This window comes from Mus caroli, unplaced genomic scaffold, assembly GCF_978045245.1.
Source record: "Mus caroli unplaced genomic scaffold, Mus_caroli_1 scaffold_16, whole genome shotgun sequence".
Taxonomy (NCBI): domain Eukaryota; kingdom Metazoa; phylum Chordata; class Mammalia; order Rodentia; family Muridae; genus Mus; species Mus caroli.
In genome coordinates, this window is record NW_028227271.1 from 57,562,488 (window position 1) to 57,583,857 (window position 21,370).

At 35.5% G+C, this 21,370-nt stretch overlaps 1 pseudogene; it reads left to right on the top strand.

Annotated features, from left to right (window-relative positions):
- The first annotated feature begins 13,395 nt into the window (after nucleotides 1-13,395).
- On the top strand, nucleotides 13,396-13,711 carry LOC147000780 (large ribosomal subunit protein eL36 pseudogene; annotated as a pseudogene).
- Nucleotides 13,712-21,370: the final 7,659 nt, after the last annotated feature.

Sequence of the window (21,370 nt, forward strand, 5' to 3'; positions counted from 1 at the left end):
ATTTTTTGTGGCAATATATCATATGGTGATTAGTCAGTGCAAATGCAATGAAGAACTCTGGAAACTTGTAATGTGAGCAGAACCACCAAGCAATTAGATCACAGAACTGTGTTAGCCCACAAATTCTCATACCAAGCAACAGCCCTTCATCACTTTGTCATTTCTCAATTGCACCTTCTTAAAGATGCTGTTATTTGAAATCTTAACTAAGTGCTAAACTTCATAAATGATCTGAAATGACAGTAATCATACTACTAGATAACTCTATCAAGAACAAATGACAAGTAGATATTCTTTATAAAATTAAAGGTTTTCATATTGATCTGGCTTAATGACATAAACTCGTAGTTATAATATTGACGTCTATTATATATTTAGTGGAGCCAAATCAATTCTATAAGCAAATAGTCTTAGATTTTGTTCTGAAATTATTATGTCTGAAATGATTCTTCTGAGTAGTATTAATCAAACCCAAAGGCTTCTTTTATACACAGTTAAATCTTTGTGAATGTACATGTGTCATATATTTATGTCACATACTGGTTTTTATTTTATTGCTTTTGCTCTTAATGATTATTTCCTTCTGCTCTTTAAAGAATATTTTTCTCTTGTATGTTTACAGGGCAAGGGTTATACAGGTTGTGTCGATGTGTGCAGGAGCTAGAAATATTTTCAGGAAAGATTTTGTCCTCCCATGGTGTTCATCTTCTGAGATAAACTAAGGTCATTAGGTTTGTGGGCAAAAGATTTCCTTGCTGAGCATCTTGGTGCACCTGCTTTTTTTTATGAATGCTATTAGAACAATTTCCTCAACATAGAGTTATCAGTGAAACAAACAAGAGGAAAAAAAAAAGAATCAATCCATTGCTTGTATATGACCATATAAAGTTGATGTTTAGGTTAAAAGCTTAATGAACTTTTCTTTGCAGATTATGAATGTTACTTCTGTAAAAGCTCTTGTATTCCGAAAATATATCTTTCTAAAAAGGCACGGGAAAGAAAAAATAACAGGAAATATAGTAGATTTTTCACTGTCTACGAACAGTAAATGAAAGCTATCATGTGATAAAACTTTTTGCTAGTCAAAATAAAGACTACAATGGGTATCATTGATATTTAGCTGATTTATCCTAACTGTAATTGTTATAATGCCATCGTCAGTATCATGGGAACAAGAAATATAAGCAGATATATTGGTCAATATATGCTTTCAGGAATGAAATACAGTAAACAAAGTTGCATCATTTTAAAGTGCTGACATTAGCAAATACCACAGACTAGAAGGCTGCTTCCTCCCACTTTTGGAGGTCAGCAGGCAATCATCAGCAAGGGTAGATTTTTTCTTAGGAATCTGTCCCTGGCTTAAATAACTTTCTTTGATTTGTTACATCGTCTTTGCTCTCTATATCTTATTTTGAATCTATACTACTAGAAGGCCACCAGTCATTCCATTTTAAAGCATGCAAATATGACTTCATCTTAATTTAATTTCTTAGTCTAATACTCCATTTCCTAGGATAATTACATTGTGTGTTGCAATGATTTAAAAATTAAGCATATGTACTTTGCAGACACATTGTGAAAGCCACAATACTATTTAACTTTTATTCTTTCATATCATCTCAGGCTTAACTACTACTCTAACCTTAGTGACTGAGCTAGTTAACTATGTGATGTTTTCACCTGCTTTTTTATTTTTTATTTTTAACATATTTTTAAAGGAATAAGATTAAATCACATATTACTTGTTTTTTTTTGTCTTGTAAGCTAGATAGACACAAATCAAGCTTGTATAAAAAACACTATGTTTCTGTGGCAAATATCTTTATTATGTATCTTGGGAGAAAACATTGCAAACATTGTAGAGGAAAGTTAACTTTATTGTTTCTAATTAAAAAATTATACAGGCAAATATGAAACATAAGAATCATTTAAAAAAACAGGGCTGCATTTTGTCCAGGATATGTTTATTTAATATGATTAAAATATCATGTGTGCAGAAAGAGATTCCCAGCTGTTACATTCTTTCTAAATTAAACAGTTATTTATGGCCATCTCAGGACATGTGTCATACACTCACTCACCCCCACATACATGCATACTTTCCCCACTCACCATTTATAGTGATAGAACTTTCTTAGTATTCTGAGTCTTCTTTCGTAAAGGTCAACAATATTTCACAAGGAATGTTCCACTGTTTGCTGGCTGAGTATTGCTGGGTGGTTATGTTTTTAGTAAACCAAGAATACTTCTTTAGGATGAATATTAAACTTCATTCCATCTTTCTATTTGTTTGCCCTTGAAAATTATTCCTTCCACAAAGGCTTCGTTTCACATATTTTACTTGAAAGGGTAGTGTTGAGTAAATCTAATGATGCTTGCCATTTGTTAATTATATCATTTTAATAATTTTTCTTGTTATAATAAATAGAAAAAGCCACAATCCATAAAAATACCTAGTATAATTTATATTTAAAGTTATTCAGGGATTGCAGATTAATAGATCTGATATTTAAAGCTAAATTTCAGTTCAGGCATTATAATTATATAAACATTTTTCTATTAAAAAAGTTAATTTGTACTTTATATATTTATTAAATTATTTTATTATTTGCATTCCAAAAGTTGCCCCCCAAGCCCTTCTTTCTGCCCCCCTTCCCAAGTTCTTCAACCCATCTTCCCTTACCCCCCCCCACTTCTTAAAGGGCACTCCCCTACCTGCCCCTACTAACATCCTTCTTTCCTGGGTATCAAGTTTCCAGAGGATTGAGCTCATCCTTTCCCACAGAAGCCAGACAAGGCAGTCCTCCATTATACAAATGCCCAAGACCATGAACCAGCCCATGTATGTTCCTTGGTTTTGGCTTAGTCTCTGGGACCTATGAAGGGTCAGGTTAGTTGACACTGTTCTTCCTATGAGGTTGCAATCCCCTTCAATTCTTTCAGCCCTTCCCCTAACTCTTTCATAGTGGTTGCTGTGCTCAATCCAAAGTTTGGCTGTAAGTGTCTGCATATGTCTCAGTTAGGTGCTGGTAGAGCCTCTTCAAGTACAGCCACGCCCACAGATATATTAATCTCCATAGAATGGGAGCATGTAAGTATGCATAGATAAATATATAAATGTAGGCCTTGCTATCAAAAATTAGTCATGTAAGACTAAGGCAGGGGATAGTGAAGGAAACCTGTCTCAATGGATATTAATAATTGTTTAGATTGCTTTCATTGTTTGAATTGTTTTATTTACTAAAATGCATGTGGCTATAAGTTTTTAAATTATAGTATTAAAAATACTCTGTGAGAGAGGTCAAAATGGAGCAGGACTGAAGAAAAAAGAAGGCTGCTAAATTGAATCGCTCTATACTCTTGATGATTTCAGGTTGCTGGGCAAAAGAGATGCTATTTTGGGAGAAAAAAATCTGTATTTGTGTTAATAGGAAAGAAGAAAGGGCTTTTGTCCCCTTCCAAAGTGATATGGATCAAATATGACAGGGGAATTCCCCTTGAAGATCTTGAATACAGGAAAGAAAAATTGAAGAAAATCAAACAGGGCAGAGGAACAGCCCTTTAACTGCTTAGAGAAAAAAATGTCTCCAGCCAAAGCTTCCACTAAAATTAGACAGTAAATCTTGTTTGTTATGGAATTCTTAAGAATAACCGTGCTACCCTTCACATGGCATGAATGAAGATCTATTAAAAGTTATTGATCAAATTCACTAGAAACAACAACAACACAACATCCCACAGTTCTCTTTCACCTGCTCAAACAAGGTGAAAAAAATTTCAGATTTAACTTGCATAATCCATACAAATATCTTAAAAGTACTAAAATTTTGGTTGTAAGATTCATATATTGTAGGCCAGCCTGGTCTACAAAATGAGTTCCAGGACAGCCAGGGCTACACAGAGAAACCCTATCTCGAAAACAAACAAACAAACAAACAAACAAAACAAAAAAACAATTCATATATTGCAGAATGTGCAGCTCTGACAAGATTCATCTATGGGGATGCAGAAATGGGAACTGCTGTTCCAGCTCCTTGACTCCTGATGCTGTTTCCAAATAACTGCTTCCAGTACAAGTTTCAAGAATAGCTGGTGATTCCAGAATACCTCAGCTCATCCAGCCTTTCAAATGGATTCAGTCAGATCTTCAGTCAATCCCTGAGTCTTCTAAGCATTCTAAGACTAGATGACAATTGCTAAACTTAACTTTCTTAAGTCTAACCAAGTTTTCTACTTATTTTATACCTCCCCACATCTTTAAGCATACTCTTCATCCCAATTCAGCACAAAGAGTTTGTGAAGAGTCGTTATGCATATTTCTTGGGTATCAGTGTCTGATTATGAACGTTTTATAAATTAGAGTGTCATTTTAAGGACTAATTTGGAAATATTCATAATTGTGATCAGGAAAGAAAACAGCTTAGACTTGTAGATCTACATCTTTTCTTTCCTCTTCTCTACCCTTTCTTTAGTAGGAAAAGGGAAGGGAATTGAAGGGGAAAAGGATAGAGTAAAATTATAAGAAATTTGTTATATCTGATGGATTACTAAATTTATTCTTAAACAAATAATTGTATACCCACAATCTTATATTGGTAGAAATATTTAAATTTGATGCAAAACTGAAGTTATTATTTCTTAAATTTGTACAAAATTTATATATTATTTCAGGTTTAAGGGTTTCTTTGGTGTGAATCTTTATATATGGATACAAAATTTGAAATGAATATTGATAGTCTCCTATAGCATTGTGTCTATGCAACTCATTTAAGAATGAAGGCTTTGATACAGTCCATCTGTAGCTGCTATTACAGTTTAGGATGATTAGGTAATACAAGTTAAGGTATAGATATAAATCATGGTTATATTAGATTTTGATTTAATTATATTAAGAGTTTTTTTCAATATTATTCAAATAGAAATAGCTAAGAGTAGTCAAGGTGTTATAGTTAAGATATATTTTACATAGATAGATATTCCTCAAAGGCATCAGAAATCCATGGAATATGACATTTATAATCATTTCCTTATTACTAGATTTTTGACCAAGAGACTGTGTGCTTCTGACAGTAACCCCTTTATGGTTCAGAGAAAATATTGAGCTTCATAGCCTTCATAGAGTTGCTCCAGTTGTGGCAAGTTAGCCACTGGAAAAGAATTGCCCTAATTCATCTACCTACAAAAAATTACTATCCAGGAAAGAACACAAGATGCAGGATAGTCAACAGCTTAGTTCTGTCAAGACAGTGTAAGCTATCCCCTCATAATTCCTGCTTCAGTTAAGGACTGTCTGATAGTTCTAGGGACATAAGGCTGAAGACAGATGCTCCAACATTTTGAGGAACAGGGGACTATCCAACTAATTAGCTGTCTCTGCAAATTGCTTAAGTTTTGGAAGTTATGTTTTTGTCTTTCTTATATATTCAGGTGATATTTCATTCTTTCTTGGATATCTAATGGGGTGGAAGACTAGCTATAGTCTCATAATCAAGTTGTTTAGCATTGAGAAAGATGATGCAGATTTGAAAGGATGGTTTTGACTTGGTAATGAAAATTAAAATCAAAACATAATTCTGGTATAGAATTGTAAACTCTTTAACTTAGGATAAATGTTAGAGTAATGTATTAAATTAACAAAATTGATAAACTGGATGACATAGACATGACTGTTATAACTATGTTCATTGTATATCTTAGAAAAAAGGGCCTTTTTGATGGATAAAAGGGGGGAATGTTGTGGATTTGGCCTAAAATTTGCATTATATTATTAGGATTCCCTAAATTACAGAAGAACCATACATGTAAAATGTTGAGGGTCTCTGCTCCCCGTTGGTTTTGCTAGCTAAATAAAGTTGCCAGCAGCCAATGGCTTGATTTGTTGACAGAGGTGGGATTTTTGGCTTTTCAAGCAAGGGGACTGAGAGAAGAAAGACAGGACCACGATACCAGGGCAAGTGCAGGACAGAGATACCTGGGGCAAAAATGTGGTCCTACGTCCACTGAGGGCTAGGGCCGCTGGACTAGACAGATGCAAGGAGTTTGACTGTGCACCCCCACACAACTACCGTGCAGGCATTAGACTGTGAGAAGCCATGTATCCCACTCCAGAGATGAGGAATGTGCAGTCTGGGGTCCCTGTGGAATTGCTGGCGTCTGGCTCTGAATCTTGGACACCACACACACCGCTGGACACCATGGCAGAGCCTGTTCTAGGGTCTCTGAACTGCTTGGACGCTAGGGATGACAGGTTCTCACTCTCAGACATCCCAGGATGTTTGTTGTAGAAGACCTGAGAACAAAAATGAGTAGGAGGAAAGAGCTCTTGCAGATTATTACTTCAGGGAAAAGAGTCCTATGCTTGCTCAGGTGACTAGCTTGGTGGGTAGCTTGGTTTGGCTGGAGGTCATGGATGGAATGCAGAAAGGCCTCCTGGACAGGAGGTTAGAAGCATGGCTCATTAGATGGAACCCTGCTCAATTGTTCCTGATGAGAAGAGATGGTCCATGGTTTTAATGTGTTTATTTAGAAAGGCAGAGAGAGGGCGGGAGTAGAGAAGTAGAGGTCGGCCATGGCCACATTGAGAGAGGGGGGACGGGAGATGTAGAAGAAGGGTGAGAGGTAAGAATAAGAGCAAGAGGGTAAGAGAGGGAGCAAGAGAGTAAGGGAGCAAGAGAGCAAGAAGGGTGACAAGCAGCTCCTTATATAATGGTCTGAGGCTATCTGGCTGTTGCCCTGTGACTGTGGGGGTGGAGTCTGGACAGCCTATGTGACTAGATGCCACAGAATTATGGCCTCCTGTCAAGAGCCTAGTGTCTGAGAGCATGTGGCAAACGTCCTTCCATCCCTTGTAGATTAATCTGCTGCGTCTCTGGGGTTTAAACCTAGCTCAACCAGAAAACAGGCCACACGTAAGATCTGGATAAGAGTGGCCACAGACCCCAACCCCACTACAAATTGTTCTAGAGCAACAGAGATGGAATATTGATTTTTGTAAGTAATAGCTCAGGAGTATTAGAGGGGAGGTGTTAGTAAAATGGATGTTGAGGAGCGGCCCAACCATTAAGCTTCTAAGGCATATTAAATATAAGGCTATGTGTGTGTCTTTCAGTTCATAATACAGAACATTGGGGAGGGTATTAAGGAACTCGCACTGCCACTACTGGGGTGATCATGAACAGTGTTAACAGTCTGCCACAACAAATGTTTCCCACTATTATTATGCAAGGTTCAGTATGTTTTTTCTTGTTTGCTTGTTTGTTTATGAATGTGAGTGCCCTTGCATTTGAGGCATAGATACTTAGAATTGAGACTTCATCTTGATGGGTTTTTTCATTTTATGGGTATGAAGTGTCCTTCTCCATCTCTTTTGACATACCATGTGGTTGAAAGTCTATTTTGTTGGCTACTACAGCTTGTTTCTTGGAACAATTTGCTTGGAAAACTTTCTTTCCAAGCTTTTACTTTGAGACAGTCAAAGTATGATGAGGCTTGGTCTTCTCATTGTGTCCTGCATTTCCTGAATGTTTTAGGTTAGGGGCTTTGTTCTCATTGACCATTATGTTAGTGTCTTTTAAAGTATCTTCTACACCTGAGATTCTCTCTTCTATCTCTTGTATTCCATTGGTGATGCTTGAATCTGTAACACCTGATCTTTTTCCTAGGCTTTTCATTTCCAGGATTGCCTCTATATGTGATTTCTTCATTGTTGCTACTTTCAATTTTAGGTCTTGAACTGCTTTGTTCAATTCTTTCACCTGTTTGATTTTGGTTTCCTGTACTTCTTTGATGGATTTGTTTCCACTTTAAGGGCTTCCACCTGTTTTTCTGTGTTTTCGTGTATTTCTTTAAGTGAATTTTTCATATCATTCTTATAGTGCTCTATTATCTTCATGAAATGCGATTTTAGGTCAGCATCATGCTTTACAGGTTGGGGTGTACAGGGATGGCTGTGGTGTAATAACTGTTCTGATAGCCCCAAAATACATTTTATTCTCTTCCTTATGTTCTTGTGCCTCTTGCCATTTGGTTTTCTTTGGAGTTAACTTGCCTGTGTATCTCTGTCTGGAGCCTGCATTCTTGGAAGCAGACAATATTATCTCTAGTTACAAGGAGACCTCCTGTGTTCCTGGTTATAGTCATCATGCTATGTCCCTCATTAAGGCAGTTTTCCTATGACCTGTGACCCTGGTTACAGCAGATCTCCTGGAAGAAGGGCAGGCTATGGGATGTGAGTGAGGAGTGGACATACCAATCTGCTGCCAGTGGAGAAGACAGTAAGGGAATGGGATTCACACAGAAGGGAGGGTTCTCATATCCACTGTGCTCCTTCGTGGTCCCAGCTGGGGAGGTTGTTGGGGGGCGTGTTCTCACCCATGTTCCTGGTTGTGGCAGATCTCCTGGAAGACAATTAGATTGTAGATTGGGCACTGGGGCAGAGATGCCAATTGGCCCTGGTGGTGATGAAGACTGGATGACCATTCCTAACATTTTTATCAATTAAACACTAGAACACCACATTGTAGAGCTAGAATGGAATGGAAATTTACTTGTTAATAAAATGTAACAAGCTGTTTCTAGACACTTATCCTTAATTGATCTCTAAAATAAATACATCAAATACCTCATCAAAAACTGAATGTTACAATTATTTTTTTGCACAAATTTCTAATAAATCATACTAGTAAATAGATAGGACACAGAATTTGAAACTTTGCATATTAGGAGAGGTAGTTGCTGTAAATAGTTTATTTTCATTTTAAGTATGTGTGTGTTAAGATGGTATTCTTCATTGATAAAAGAGAACTTTGGTGTGACACACTGTTATTTCATGAACTTGATTTTGCTATTATTTTAGGTATTTGAATAGTTCTGTAAAGTTTTCTGAGAAACCACTAAATATTATACTTAAAGTTTCAATGTTGTTTTTGTTTTTGGCTTAGCAATTTTATTCAAGATGCAGATTATAACTCTTAAAATAGTAGAAGAAGCCTTAAAGAAGATAATGAGGCACTTAGAAGATCACTGGCTTGTGGAAAAATATAACATAATATTTATTCTATTTTTATATCAGAAGGGCCATATCAATCCCAAGATCAATAGTCAAATCTGGCATTTAATTCTATTTTCAATTATACTGTTTAAGGCTGGCTTTACATAAAACTTTGTTCAAAATTCTAAGCCATGTTTTCTAAGGAAGTATAAACTTAAAAATATAAGTAAATTTTTTAAAGGCATAATATAAATAAAGCAACATGGAAAGGTTTCTAAAATAATGTTACTTAGTTAAATACCAGAAATTCTCTTAAGTTGGAATATGAATTATATACTTCACTTTTAAAATGTATTGTGATTATATTGCAAGTTGCTGATGAATGACTTGTCTTTGAATATTAATTCTTATTTCAAGTAAGTAATTGTAACTTCAACTTCATTTTCTCTATGTAGACATATCTTCTTTAGAATGAGGAAAAAAAAAAAAAAAAAAAAAAAAAAAAAAAAAAAAAAACCTCTCCTCTGACCCTTTAGAGATTACTCGGGGGTTTGAGTACTGCTGTGTCACCACAAATGTGATTAATTGCCTTCCATAATCACAAAATTCTGTTGTAAGTCGAATTGGTTCAGACAGTCTTTTTTTACTATCCCATTGCATAAATAGGACACTAATGATAACTAATGAAACTTCATTCTCCCACACAGGAAAATGAACAAATGCTGTCATAAGAATACATCCTCATTTGAATAGGTGAAAAATGAACAGTGAACCAGCTCCTTTCACAATTTGTTAAAAAAAACAAATATAGAAACCCGTTTTTTAACATAGTTCAATAGCCTCATTCTTTTATAATACTACAGAAACCTGTAATGCATAACTTGGTTAAACTTCATGCAGTCATAAGGTAAGTCAACCCAGAGAACCAGGAAACTAATTGCCAATGCCTGAAAGGGTAGAAGTTCATATTACATACTTGGTAAATTGAGAATTAGTTTGAAATTTGTCTTAGTCTACAAAAATTAAGCTTTGTATCAATAAGACCTCTTGTTCTTCACTAGAAACTTATCTAAATGCATATTATGTAAGTATTGAATGAAATGATAAGATTAATTCACAGAGAAGATAATAAGCCTACATTTAGATAGGGTGATTGGTGAGAATAGAGTACAGGAACAGTTGATTATGTTCTGACATCCAGATTTCTGGTTTTAGAAATTTCCCATGAATGTGAACATATTCCTCTGCCTGTCTAATTTATGTTTTGTTTTGTTTTGTTTTGGTCTTTATTTCTGTGAGCTTGTTTGTTTTGTCCTATAATGATTTTTGTTTCATTTACTTTGTTTTATCTTGTTTTCTTTTATTATTATTACTTATATTCATGTTTATTTTCTAAGGAAAGACAGAAGATGCATGGATTTTGATAGGAAGTTATGGGAGGATACTCTAAAACAGTTGGGAGAGAGAATCATATGATCATACCATAGTCAATGAAAAGCATAAATTTTTAATTAAAAAACAAAGAGAGCGAAAGCTCTCTGAATAGAAAAACCAAGAGAGCATCTATGCCATTCATTATTATGATATAGTTCAGAGGAAAGGATTTCAGAAAAAAAAAAAAACAATCTGATAAAAATTCTGTTTCTTCTTTCCAACTGTCTGAGTTTCACGTTTTGTAAACATAAGTGTAAACCAGAGGGTAAGTTTTTGATCGTGTGTGTGTGTGTGTGTGTTTGTGTTTCTCTGTCATGTATTGCATTCCAGATAGATTTCCCCTCCCTCATCTCCTCCCCTCCTCACCCCCATGTCTTCTCTTTCCATGTCTACTCCCCCTCTACTTCCCTTAATAAATCACAGGACTCCCAGGGATATCAATCAAAGAAGGCATAACATGAGCCAGAGGCATATGTGAGATTTTTAATGTACTTCATACAGATCATCTGTCCAAACCACTAAACAAAAATCATCTAGGAAAATTTCCATACAAAAATCCTTCAGATGTATCAAATACTGTGCCACACATGAAAACTTTACCATTAATTTTCTTGATTTTATCCTGCTATTACTAAACAAGTAAGATTTAAATTATTCTATGATGGATGATTCAATTTTATAATATAAAGGGATATAGCACATGAACCACAAATTACAATATAGCTTGATTGATAACATAAGATAGCACTATAATTTACCAAATTCCTATAATTTGTCATATAAAAAAACTAAGGATTTGAAGCATGATGATTGTGGTAGATTTAAAAGAATGATTTATTTTGAAGTTAATTACATTCTGTTGATGTATATGAAGAACTAACATGAAAAAAAAAGAATTTAATGTAAACAGTTACAAAAGTGGTCTGAACATAAAGTGATTGGAATGACAATATTCCCATGTAACAGAAAATTCTTTTTGTTTTTGAAGAAAAAAGCAATCATACTAATTATTATATATTAATGTTTGCTCCCATTAGTTCCTTCTACAACCATGGACCAAACTGATAGTGTTTCATCCCTTCCATACTATGCTTAAATTCATTTACTTAAAATTTATTTAACAGTATATTAAAGGTACATTTCTAATATAGACCATAGGATGTTACAATTCATAAAATTGTTCCCCTTTATCTACTTTTTTCATTAAAATTATATTTTGGAGCAGAGTTTGATGGTACATGCTTTTTAATGCTAGCATTCAAGAGGCAGAGTCAGGCAGATCTCTGAGTTCAAGGCCAGCCTGGTTTATAGAGTAAGTTTCAAGACAGAAATGGCTAAACAGAAAAACCCTGTTTCAAGAAAAAAAATAGATTTTTAGACACAATACTTTACTGATAAAGGATTTTCATCTCCAAACTTCTGCAAGATCCTGCTATACCTTCTCACCCAAGTGTATGTCCTTTTTTTTTCTTTTTCTTTTTTTTTTTTTTTTTTTACTCTCCTTAGAAAACAAGCAAGTGAAAAGTTGTTGGTAAACTATGGAATGTTTTCAATCCACATAACTCCACTTTCTATATGCTAAGCATTCTGCTAAACAAAATGCCTATCTCATCTGAAAACATATTCATAGCAATGGCTTAAAACAAATTACAGCAACTATTTTGTTATACTTTAATTTTATTAAGGAGGATTCAATAATAATCTATTCTTGTTTTGTTTCTTCTTTTTACTGCTGATATGATAGCATTACCTCATATTCACAAATCATAACTGAGTGAGTTATTTTATCTGGTATGGTTGCCATCACATGAGACTCAATAAATTAGAGGTATATTAGATTTACTTTATGACAGCATTGAGAATAAAGTGGATTTAGAGATAATTATTGAACTGATAGATATTTTTATCTTTGGTTGTATGCGCATGCATGTGTGTTTGTGGATGTGATAATGTATATGAAGAGTTCTCCTCACATATGTGAAATTCACAGGATAGCATCAAATTTCCTTCCTAAAATCTTATACAGTTTAATATGTCACTTGTATCCTAGACAAGCTGGATCACAACATTTTAGAGATATTCTTATATACACTTCCTCTTTACAAGAGGAAGTCTGGGACCCAGATTTGTACAAGAAAGTTCATCTTCCCTGGTTTCTGTGTATTCAAGTACACGTTCTTCATGATTGAACAGCAATCATTTCAACTACTGGGCAATATCCACAGCCTGAGGGAATGGAATATATTTTAGGAAAAATGATTTAGTCTGTTTTTGTGTAGGAACTTATTTTAGATTAAGAAGAATCTATAATCTTATGGAATGCTACTTGAACAACAAGAGAAAAATAAATTTATAAGATATATGAAAAAGTTTATCTTTCCTTTGTATTATAAGTTTCCTGGAGCTTGCATGGAAGTTATTTTTTATTAATTTACTATATTGCATATTGCATCCTATTTGCATTTTTCCCTTCTTTCTTTTCTCCCAGTCTCTCTCTGCCGCTTTCTCTTTTCCTATGCACTTCTCCTCCATCGTTTTTCAAAAAAGGACAAGTATTCCAAGAAATCAATAAACCATGGCATATCAAGTTAGAATAAGAATATGAAAGCCGGGCGTGGTGGCACATGCCTTTAATCCCAGCACTTGGGAGGCAGAGGCAGGTGGATTTCTGAGTTCGAGGCCAGCCTGGTCTACAAAGTGAGTTCCAGGACAGCAAGGGCTACACAGAGAAACCCTGTCTCAAAAAAAAAAAAAAAAAAAAAAAAAAAAAAACAAAAACAAAAAACCAAAACAAAACAAAAAAAAAGAATATGACCTCCCTTCATATTAATGGTGCATGAGGAGAGCAAGGGTCCTTTAGGAGAGCAAGGGTCCAGAAAATAGGCAAAAGTATCATAAATGCCCCCTGCTCTCTCTGTTAGAAATTCCTTGCCGCTTCCTGTCCCAGCCGCCATCGGAGAGCAGCAGCCATGGCTCTGTGCTACCCCATGGCCGTGGGCCAAGGGCCACAAGATGACGAAAAACTTCAGCAAACTGAGATGCTTCAGCCTGCGACAGGGGCGCCTCACCAAACACACCAAGTTCGTGTGGGACATGATCCGGGAGGTGTGCGGCTTCGCGCCCTATGAGCGGAGAGCCATGGAGTTGCTCAAAGTGTCCAAGGACAAGCACGTACTCAAGTTCGTCAAGAAGAGGGTGGGCACGCACAACCACACCAAGAGAAAGCGGGAGGAGCTGAGCAACGTGCTGGCAGCCATGAGGAAGGCAGCGGCCAAGGATTGGTAACCCTCCCCCAATAAAAGATGGTTCCTACAAAAAAAAAAAAAAAAAAAAAAAGAAGAAATTCCTTGCCAACAGTAAGCTACACAAGTATAACATGTATTCAGATGTCCTAGATTAAACCCATGTAGTAAATGAAATAATTTTCACAATATTCTGCTGTACTAGTAGACAGGAGTCTGGCATAATTACTATCAAAGAGGCTCTATCAAGCAACTGATGGAATCAGATGCAGAGACCCACAAACAAACATTTGGCAGAGCTCAGGGAATCTTTTAGTAAAAAGGGAAGAAAGATTGTAGGAGCCAGAAGGATCACAGACACCACATGAAAAAATACAGAATGAACTAACCTGGAATCACAGGGTCTCACAGAGATTGAACTAGCATGAACATTATTTTAAAACACCGATTTTGGAAGGTGATGCTAGTAAATTAGGCTATAAAGAGTATGTTCAACAAAATGCAACAGAAATAGTTTTTAGAGAAATCACATTTGCTGAAGAGAATCAGTAAATCATAATGACTAAAATCAGTAAAGCATAATGACTAAAATTTGGGCTAACGACAGAATGTTTATCTAAAAGGTATTTGTTCAAGTACTCAACTTTTGTAAGCGGTTCTCAGTAAAGATAGTGTCTGTTACAACTTTGTGCAAAAATATTACATGATTTATATTTACTTTATATTATATTTACATGATTTATATTTACTTCTTACTCCTTCATAAATACTTAAAATCATTTTACATATAATCTTTTATTGTTCACCATAATTTCATTACACAAGGGTAGAATATTTAAAGACCTACACTTTACCCTCAATATTTCACTCACAATCATGTTTGCTGTATTGACCCACAAAATAAGAAAAAAAATATTGTTATAATAATATGTTGCCCAGTTAGTAAATCTAAGCATTAACATTTAATAAAACTGCTCTACCAATGAATGATAAAAGAAAAATCATTAATATATTCAATAATAATTTACTCTAGAAGATACATCAGTTGATTTCCTAGACGTATCTGTGTTATTGTTCTATGTAGGTTAGATCATATTACATAAAATCCTTGGTGCCAACATATTTACATTGCTGTGTAACAACTCTTACTACCACAGTAGTTGATTGACAGCTTGATGGAATCACCACATTTGGTCAGAAAAAATGGAAGATCAATCACAAGAAAGTTCTTCACAGGACTTTTGATAAAGATGGCATTCAGTAATTCAGTAATAACCTTAAATCACATCAGTGTTCAAATAAAGCTTCCCAAACCCGAGGGATTGTTTATTGCATGGGATTCATACTCATGATACATCATTGGTATTTTTTGTGAATAAATATGTAATAAAATGACAGCTTAAAATCCAGCAAGAATAAAAATGGTTGGGGAAAAAACCTCTGAGTATGATTATCATCAAACTAACCTCTAGAATGTTGTAGAAAAGGGTGCAAGACTCAAGCAAATAAATCAACATCACTATTTCTTCTGCTGAGACCTTAACTACTACTTGTTGTTACTGAAGGGCAAGATAATAGGTATATTGCTAAATGAGGTGAGCATTGTAATACAGGATTTTAACAAAACAGAGCACAATAGGAAAAAGACCTAAACTAGCACTAAACATGCACACTTTATATCACATTCAAAATATCATAATATATTTAGCTTAGTTTTTCTCTCCTTTAATAAAAATAAAATTACCAAATCTCACCAATAATTATGTGTCCAGAAAAAATCCAAAGTATGAACTAAAAGATTAACCAATCTACATGTAAAAAATATTTTATAATAATTATTCAGTGAAAGATGAAAGGAAGACAGGGGTGTACCTTGATTGTATAAGAAAATATTCAAAATTAAAACTGCATAAGTATAGTGTAATTAAATATAGTATACCTGCAAGCTGAACAGGTTCTCAAATATAGCAATGTCTCTACTTTGGCGCCCAGTTTGGTGCAGATGCAGTTTTTATTGTCAATTAAGGTTCATAAGCAGAAAACAGATTAATACATGATTTAAAATTTAATGGAAATAAAAAGCAATGTTTTTTATATTGATGTTTTGATATTATATATATACACACACATAAACGCACATACACACACAGAGACAGAGAGACAGAGAGAAAGTATATTTTATTGGGTATTTATTTCATTTACATTTCCAATGCTATCCCCAAAGTCCCCAACACCCAACTCTTGGCCCTGGTGTTCCCCTGTACTGAGGCACATAAAGTCTGCACGACCAATGGGGCTCTTTCAACTGATGGCTGACCATGCAATCTTCTGATACATACACAGCTAGAGACACAAGATATGAGGGGGTACTTGTTAGTCCATATTGTTATTCGACCTATAGGGTTGCAGATCCCCACAGATCACTGAGTACTTCCTCCAGCTCGTCCATTGGGGGCCTTGTGATCCATCCAATAGCTGACTGTGAGCATCCAATTCAGTGTTTGCTAGGCCCTGGCATAGTCTCACAAGAGACAGCTATATCAGGGTCCTTTCAGCAAAATCATGCTAGTGTATGCAATGGTGTCAGTGTTTGGACACTGATTATGGGATGGATTCCTGGGTATGGCAGTCTCTAGATGGTCCATCCTTTTGTCTCAGCTCCAAAATCTGTCTCTGTAACCCTTTCCATGGGTGCCTTGCTCCAAATTCCAAGAAGGGGCAAAGTATCCACACCTTGGTCTTAGTTCTTCCTGAGCTTCATGTGTTTTGAAAATTGTATCTTATATCTTGGGTATTCTAAGTTTCTGGGCTAATATCCACTTATCAATGAGTACATATCATATGAGTTCTTTTGTGATTGAGATACCTCACTCAGGATGATGCCCTTTAGATCCATCCATTTACTTAGGAATTTCATGAATTCATTGTTTTAATAGCTGAGTCGTACTCCATTGTGTAAATATACCATATTTTCTGTATCCATTCTTCTATTGAGGGGCACCTGGGTTCTTTCCAGCTTCTGGATATTATAAATAAGGCTGCAATGAACATAGTGGAGCATGTGTCCTTACCGGTTGGAACATCTGGATATATGCCCAAGAGAGGTATTGCAGGATCCTCCAGTAGTACTATGTCCAATTTTTTGAGGAACTGCCAGAGTGATTAACAGAGTAGTTGTACAAGCCTGCAATCCCACCAAAAATGGAGGGGTGTTCCTCTTTCTCCACAATGTTGAATAGATAGGGAAAAAGTGGGCAACCTTTTCTAGTCCCTGATTTTAGTGGGATTGCTTCCAGCTTCTCAATATTTACTTTGATGTTGGCTACCAGTTTGCTGTAGACTGCTTTTATAATGTTTAGTTATGGGCTTTGAATTCCTGATCTTTCCAAGACTTTTATCATGAATGGGTGTTGGATATTGTCAAATGCTTTTTCTGCATCTAACAAGAGGATCATGTGGTTTTTGTCTTTGAATTTGTTTATATAATGTATTACATTGATGGATTTCCATATTTTAAACCATCCCTGCTTTCCTGGAATGAAACCTACTTGGTCAGGATGGATGATTGTTTTGATGTGTTCTTGAATTTTGTAGTGAGAATTTTATTAAGTATTTTTGCATCGATTTTCATAAGAGAAATTGGTCTGAAGTTCTCAATCTTTGTTGGGTGTTTCTGTGGTTTAGGTATCAGAGTAACTATGGCTTCATAGAATGAGTTGGGTAGAGTACATTCTGCTTCTATGTTGTGGAATAGTTTGTTCAGAACTGGAATTAGGTCTTCTTTGAAGGTCTGATAGAACTCTGCACTAAACCCATCTGGTCCTGGGCTTTTTTTTTTTTTTTTTTTTTGATTGGGAGACTATTAATGACTGCTCCCATTTCATTAGAGGATATAGGACTGTTTAGATCATTAACCTGATCCTGATTTAACTTTGGTACCTGGTATCTGTCTAGAAATGTGTCCATTTCATCCAGGTTCTCTAGATTTGTTGAGTGTAGCCTTTTGTAGAAGGATCTGATAGTGTTTTGGGTTTCTTCAGGATCTGTTGTTATATCTCCCTTTTCATTTCTGATTTTGTTAATTAGGATGCTGTCCCTGTGCCCTTTAGTGAGTCTGGCTAAGGGTTAATCTATCTTGTTGATTTTTCTCAAAGAACCAGATCCTAGATTGGTTGATTCTTTGAAAAGTTGGTCTTGTTTCTACTTGGTTGATTTCGCCCCTGAGTTTGATTATTTCCTGCTGTCTATTGCTTTTGGGTGAATTTGCCTCCTTTTGTTCTAGAGCTTTTAGGTGTGTTTTCAAGCTGCTAGTGTGTGCTCTCTAGTTTCTTTTTGGAGACACTCATAGCTATGAGTTTTCCTCTTAGAAATGCTTTCATTGTGTCACATAAATTTGGGTATGTTGTGGCTTCATTTTCATTAAACTCCAAAAAGTCCTTAATTTCTTTCCTTATTCCTTCCTTGACCAAGGTATCATTGAGAAGAGTGTTGTTCAGTTTCCACATGAATGTTGGCTTTCTATTATTTATATTGTTATTGAAGATCAGCCTTAGTCCATGGTGAACTGATAGGATGCATGGGACAATTTCTGTATTTTTGTATCTGTTGAGGCCTGTTTTTTGACCAATTATATGGTCAATTTTGGAGAAGGTACCATGATGTGCTGAGAAGAAGGAATATCCTTTTGTTTTGGATAAAATATTCTGTAGATATCTGTTAGTTCCATTTTTTCATAACTTTTGTTAGTTTCATTGTGTCCCTGTTTATTTTCTGTTTCCATGATATGTCCATTAAAGAAAGTGGTGTGTTGAAGTCTCCCACTATTGTGTGAGGTGCAATGTGTGCTTTGAGCTTTACTAAATTTTCTTTAATGAATGTGACTGCCCTTGTATTTGGAGCATAGATATTCAGAACTGTGAGTTCCTCTTAGAAAATTTTAACTTTGATGAGTATGAAGCACCCCTCCTTGCCTTTTTTGATGATCTTGGGTTGGAAGTCGATTTTATTAGATATTAGAATGGCTAATCCAGCTTGTTTCTTCAGACCATTTGCTTGGAAAATTGTTTTCTCCAGTCTTTCATTCTGAGGTACTGTCTGTCTTTTGTCCCTGAGATGGGTTTCCTGTAAGCTGCAGAATGTTGGGTCCTGTTTGTGTAGCCAGTCTGTTAGTCTATGTCTTTTTATTGGGGAGTTGAGTCCATTGATATTAAGAGATATTAAGGAAAAGTAATTGTTGCTTCCTATTATTTTTTTTGTTAAAGTTGACATTCTGTCCTTGTGGCTGTATTTTTTAGGTTTGTTGAAGGATTACTTTCCTGCTTTTTCTAGGATGTGGTTTCTGTCTTTGTATTTTTTTTTTCCTGTTATTATACTTTGAAGGGCTGAATTCGTGGAAAGATAATGTGTGAATTTGGTTTTGTCGTGGAATACTTTGGTTTCTCCATGTATGGTAATTGAAGGTTTGGCTGGTTATAGTAGCGTGGGCTGGCTATTGTGTTCTCTTAGTGTCTGTATAACATGTTTCCAGGATTTTCTGGCTTTCATAGTCTCTGTTGAAAAATCTGGTGTAATTCTGATAGGCCTCCCTTTATATGTTACTTCACTTTTTCCCTTACTGCTTTTAATATTCTATCTTTATTTAGTTCATTTGTTGCTCTGATTATTATTTATTGGGAGGAATTTCTTTTTTGGTCCAGTCTATTTGGAGTTCTATAGGCTTCTTGTATGTTCATGGGCATCTCTTTCTTTAGGTTTGGGAAGTTTTCTTCTATAATTTTGTTGAAGATATTTGCTGGCCCTTTAAGTTGAAAATCTTCCATCTCATCTACTCCTATTATCCGTAGGTTTGGTCTTCTCATTGTGTCCTGAATTTCCTGGATGTTTTGAGTTAGGATCTTTTTGCATTTTGCATTTTCTTTGATTGTTGTGCCGATGTTCTCTATGGAATCTTCTGCATCTGAGATTCTCTCTTCAATATCTTGTATTCTGTTGCTGATGCTCGAATCTATGGTTTCAGATTTCTTTCCTAGGGTTTCTATCTCCAGTGTTGCTTCACTTTATGTTTCTTCATTGTGTCTACTTCCCTTTTTAGGTCTAGTATGGTTTTGGTTATTTCCATCACCTGTTTGTATGTGTTTTCCTTTTTTTATTTAATGGCATGTAACTTTTTAGCAGTGTTCTCCTGTATTTCTTTAAGTGAGTTATTAAAGTCTGTCTTGATGTCCTCTACCATCATCATGAGATATGCCTTTAAATCCGGGTCTAGCTTTTCGGGTGTATTGGAGTACCCAGGACTGGCTGAGGTGGGAGTGCTGGGTTCTGATGATGGTGAGTGATCTTGGTTTCTGTTAGTAAGATTCTTACATCTACCTTCACCATCTGGTAATCTCTGGAGTCAGTTGTTATAGTCGTCTCTGATTAGAGCTTGTTTCTTTTGTGATTCTGTTAGCCTCTACCAGCAGACCTGGGAGACCAGCTCTCTCCTGAGTTTCAGTGGTTAGAGAACTCTCTGCAGGCAAGTTCTCCTCTTGCAGAGAAGGTGCACAGATATCTGTTCTTCAGATTTGCCTTCTGGTAGAATATGAAGGCCCATAACAGGGCCTGTCCCAGAAGCTGTTAGCTTCTGTTGTCCACACTCTCACCTGTGCAGACTAGTCTTGACAGGATCCAGGAATGAAGATGGCTCCCGCAGGTGCTCCAGCACCACCCTCCCTGGTAGGGTGGATACCTTTCCTCTGGCAGGGAAGGTGCCCAGATGTCTGTATCCCTAAATGGGACCTGCCTTAGAAGCTCTGTGGCTCTTGCCTGTCCCAGAAGTTGTTAGCTTCTGTAGTCCATATTCTCACCTGTGCAGACTAGTCTTGGCAGTATCTGGGAACCAAGATGTCTCCAGCAAATGCTCCGGCTGAAAGTTTATATTTTAAAACATTTTAAATTAAGGACATATAGTTGTGGAGTGGACTATTTTTTATTTATACCTTACATTCAGCTCCAGGAACAGCAAAAAGCAAGTGATTTTATGAAAAATTATTGCCAATTAACTCTAGACATGTTCTCAAACCCACTATGGAATAATGCCTAAGGACTCACTGGGTTTTCACTGGTCTTGTTTGGCTTTTATGTGAAGAAACACAGAACAATCATAGTGCTCTGGAAAGGAAAAGCCAATATAAAAATTACAACACTGAAGGTTAGTTTACAATTCTCACGAACATTCAAATCATTAGCAGAATTAATACAACATACTTATTTAGAAATATTTTTAAGACTTTAATGATTCAGTTTAAATATATAATGCCTTGATTATTGATGTAATAAATTTCTCTAAAGTCAATATTCAAAATAATGAGTTTACTATTTACTTTCTCTCTCTCTCTCTCTCTCTCTCTCTCTCTCTAATGAGAATTAAATAGAAGATAAAGATGAGAAAAAAATTGCACTTACCACACATCTGATAAAGGGCTAAAATATATATACAAAATATATAAATATACTTATATATTTATATATAAATATTTATTTACTTAAATTTATATTATATACATATATATATATGGAAAAATATGTATCCAAAATATATAAAAACCTCATGAAGCTAACCACCACAAGACAAACAACCCAATCAAAAAATGGTGTATAAAACTAAACAGAGAATTCACAACAGAGGAATCTCAAGTGGCTAAGAAGCACTTAAAAGAAATAT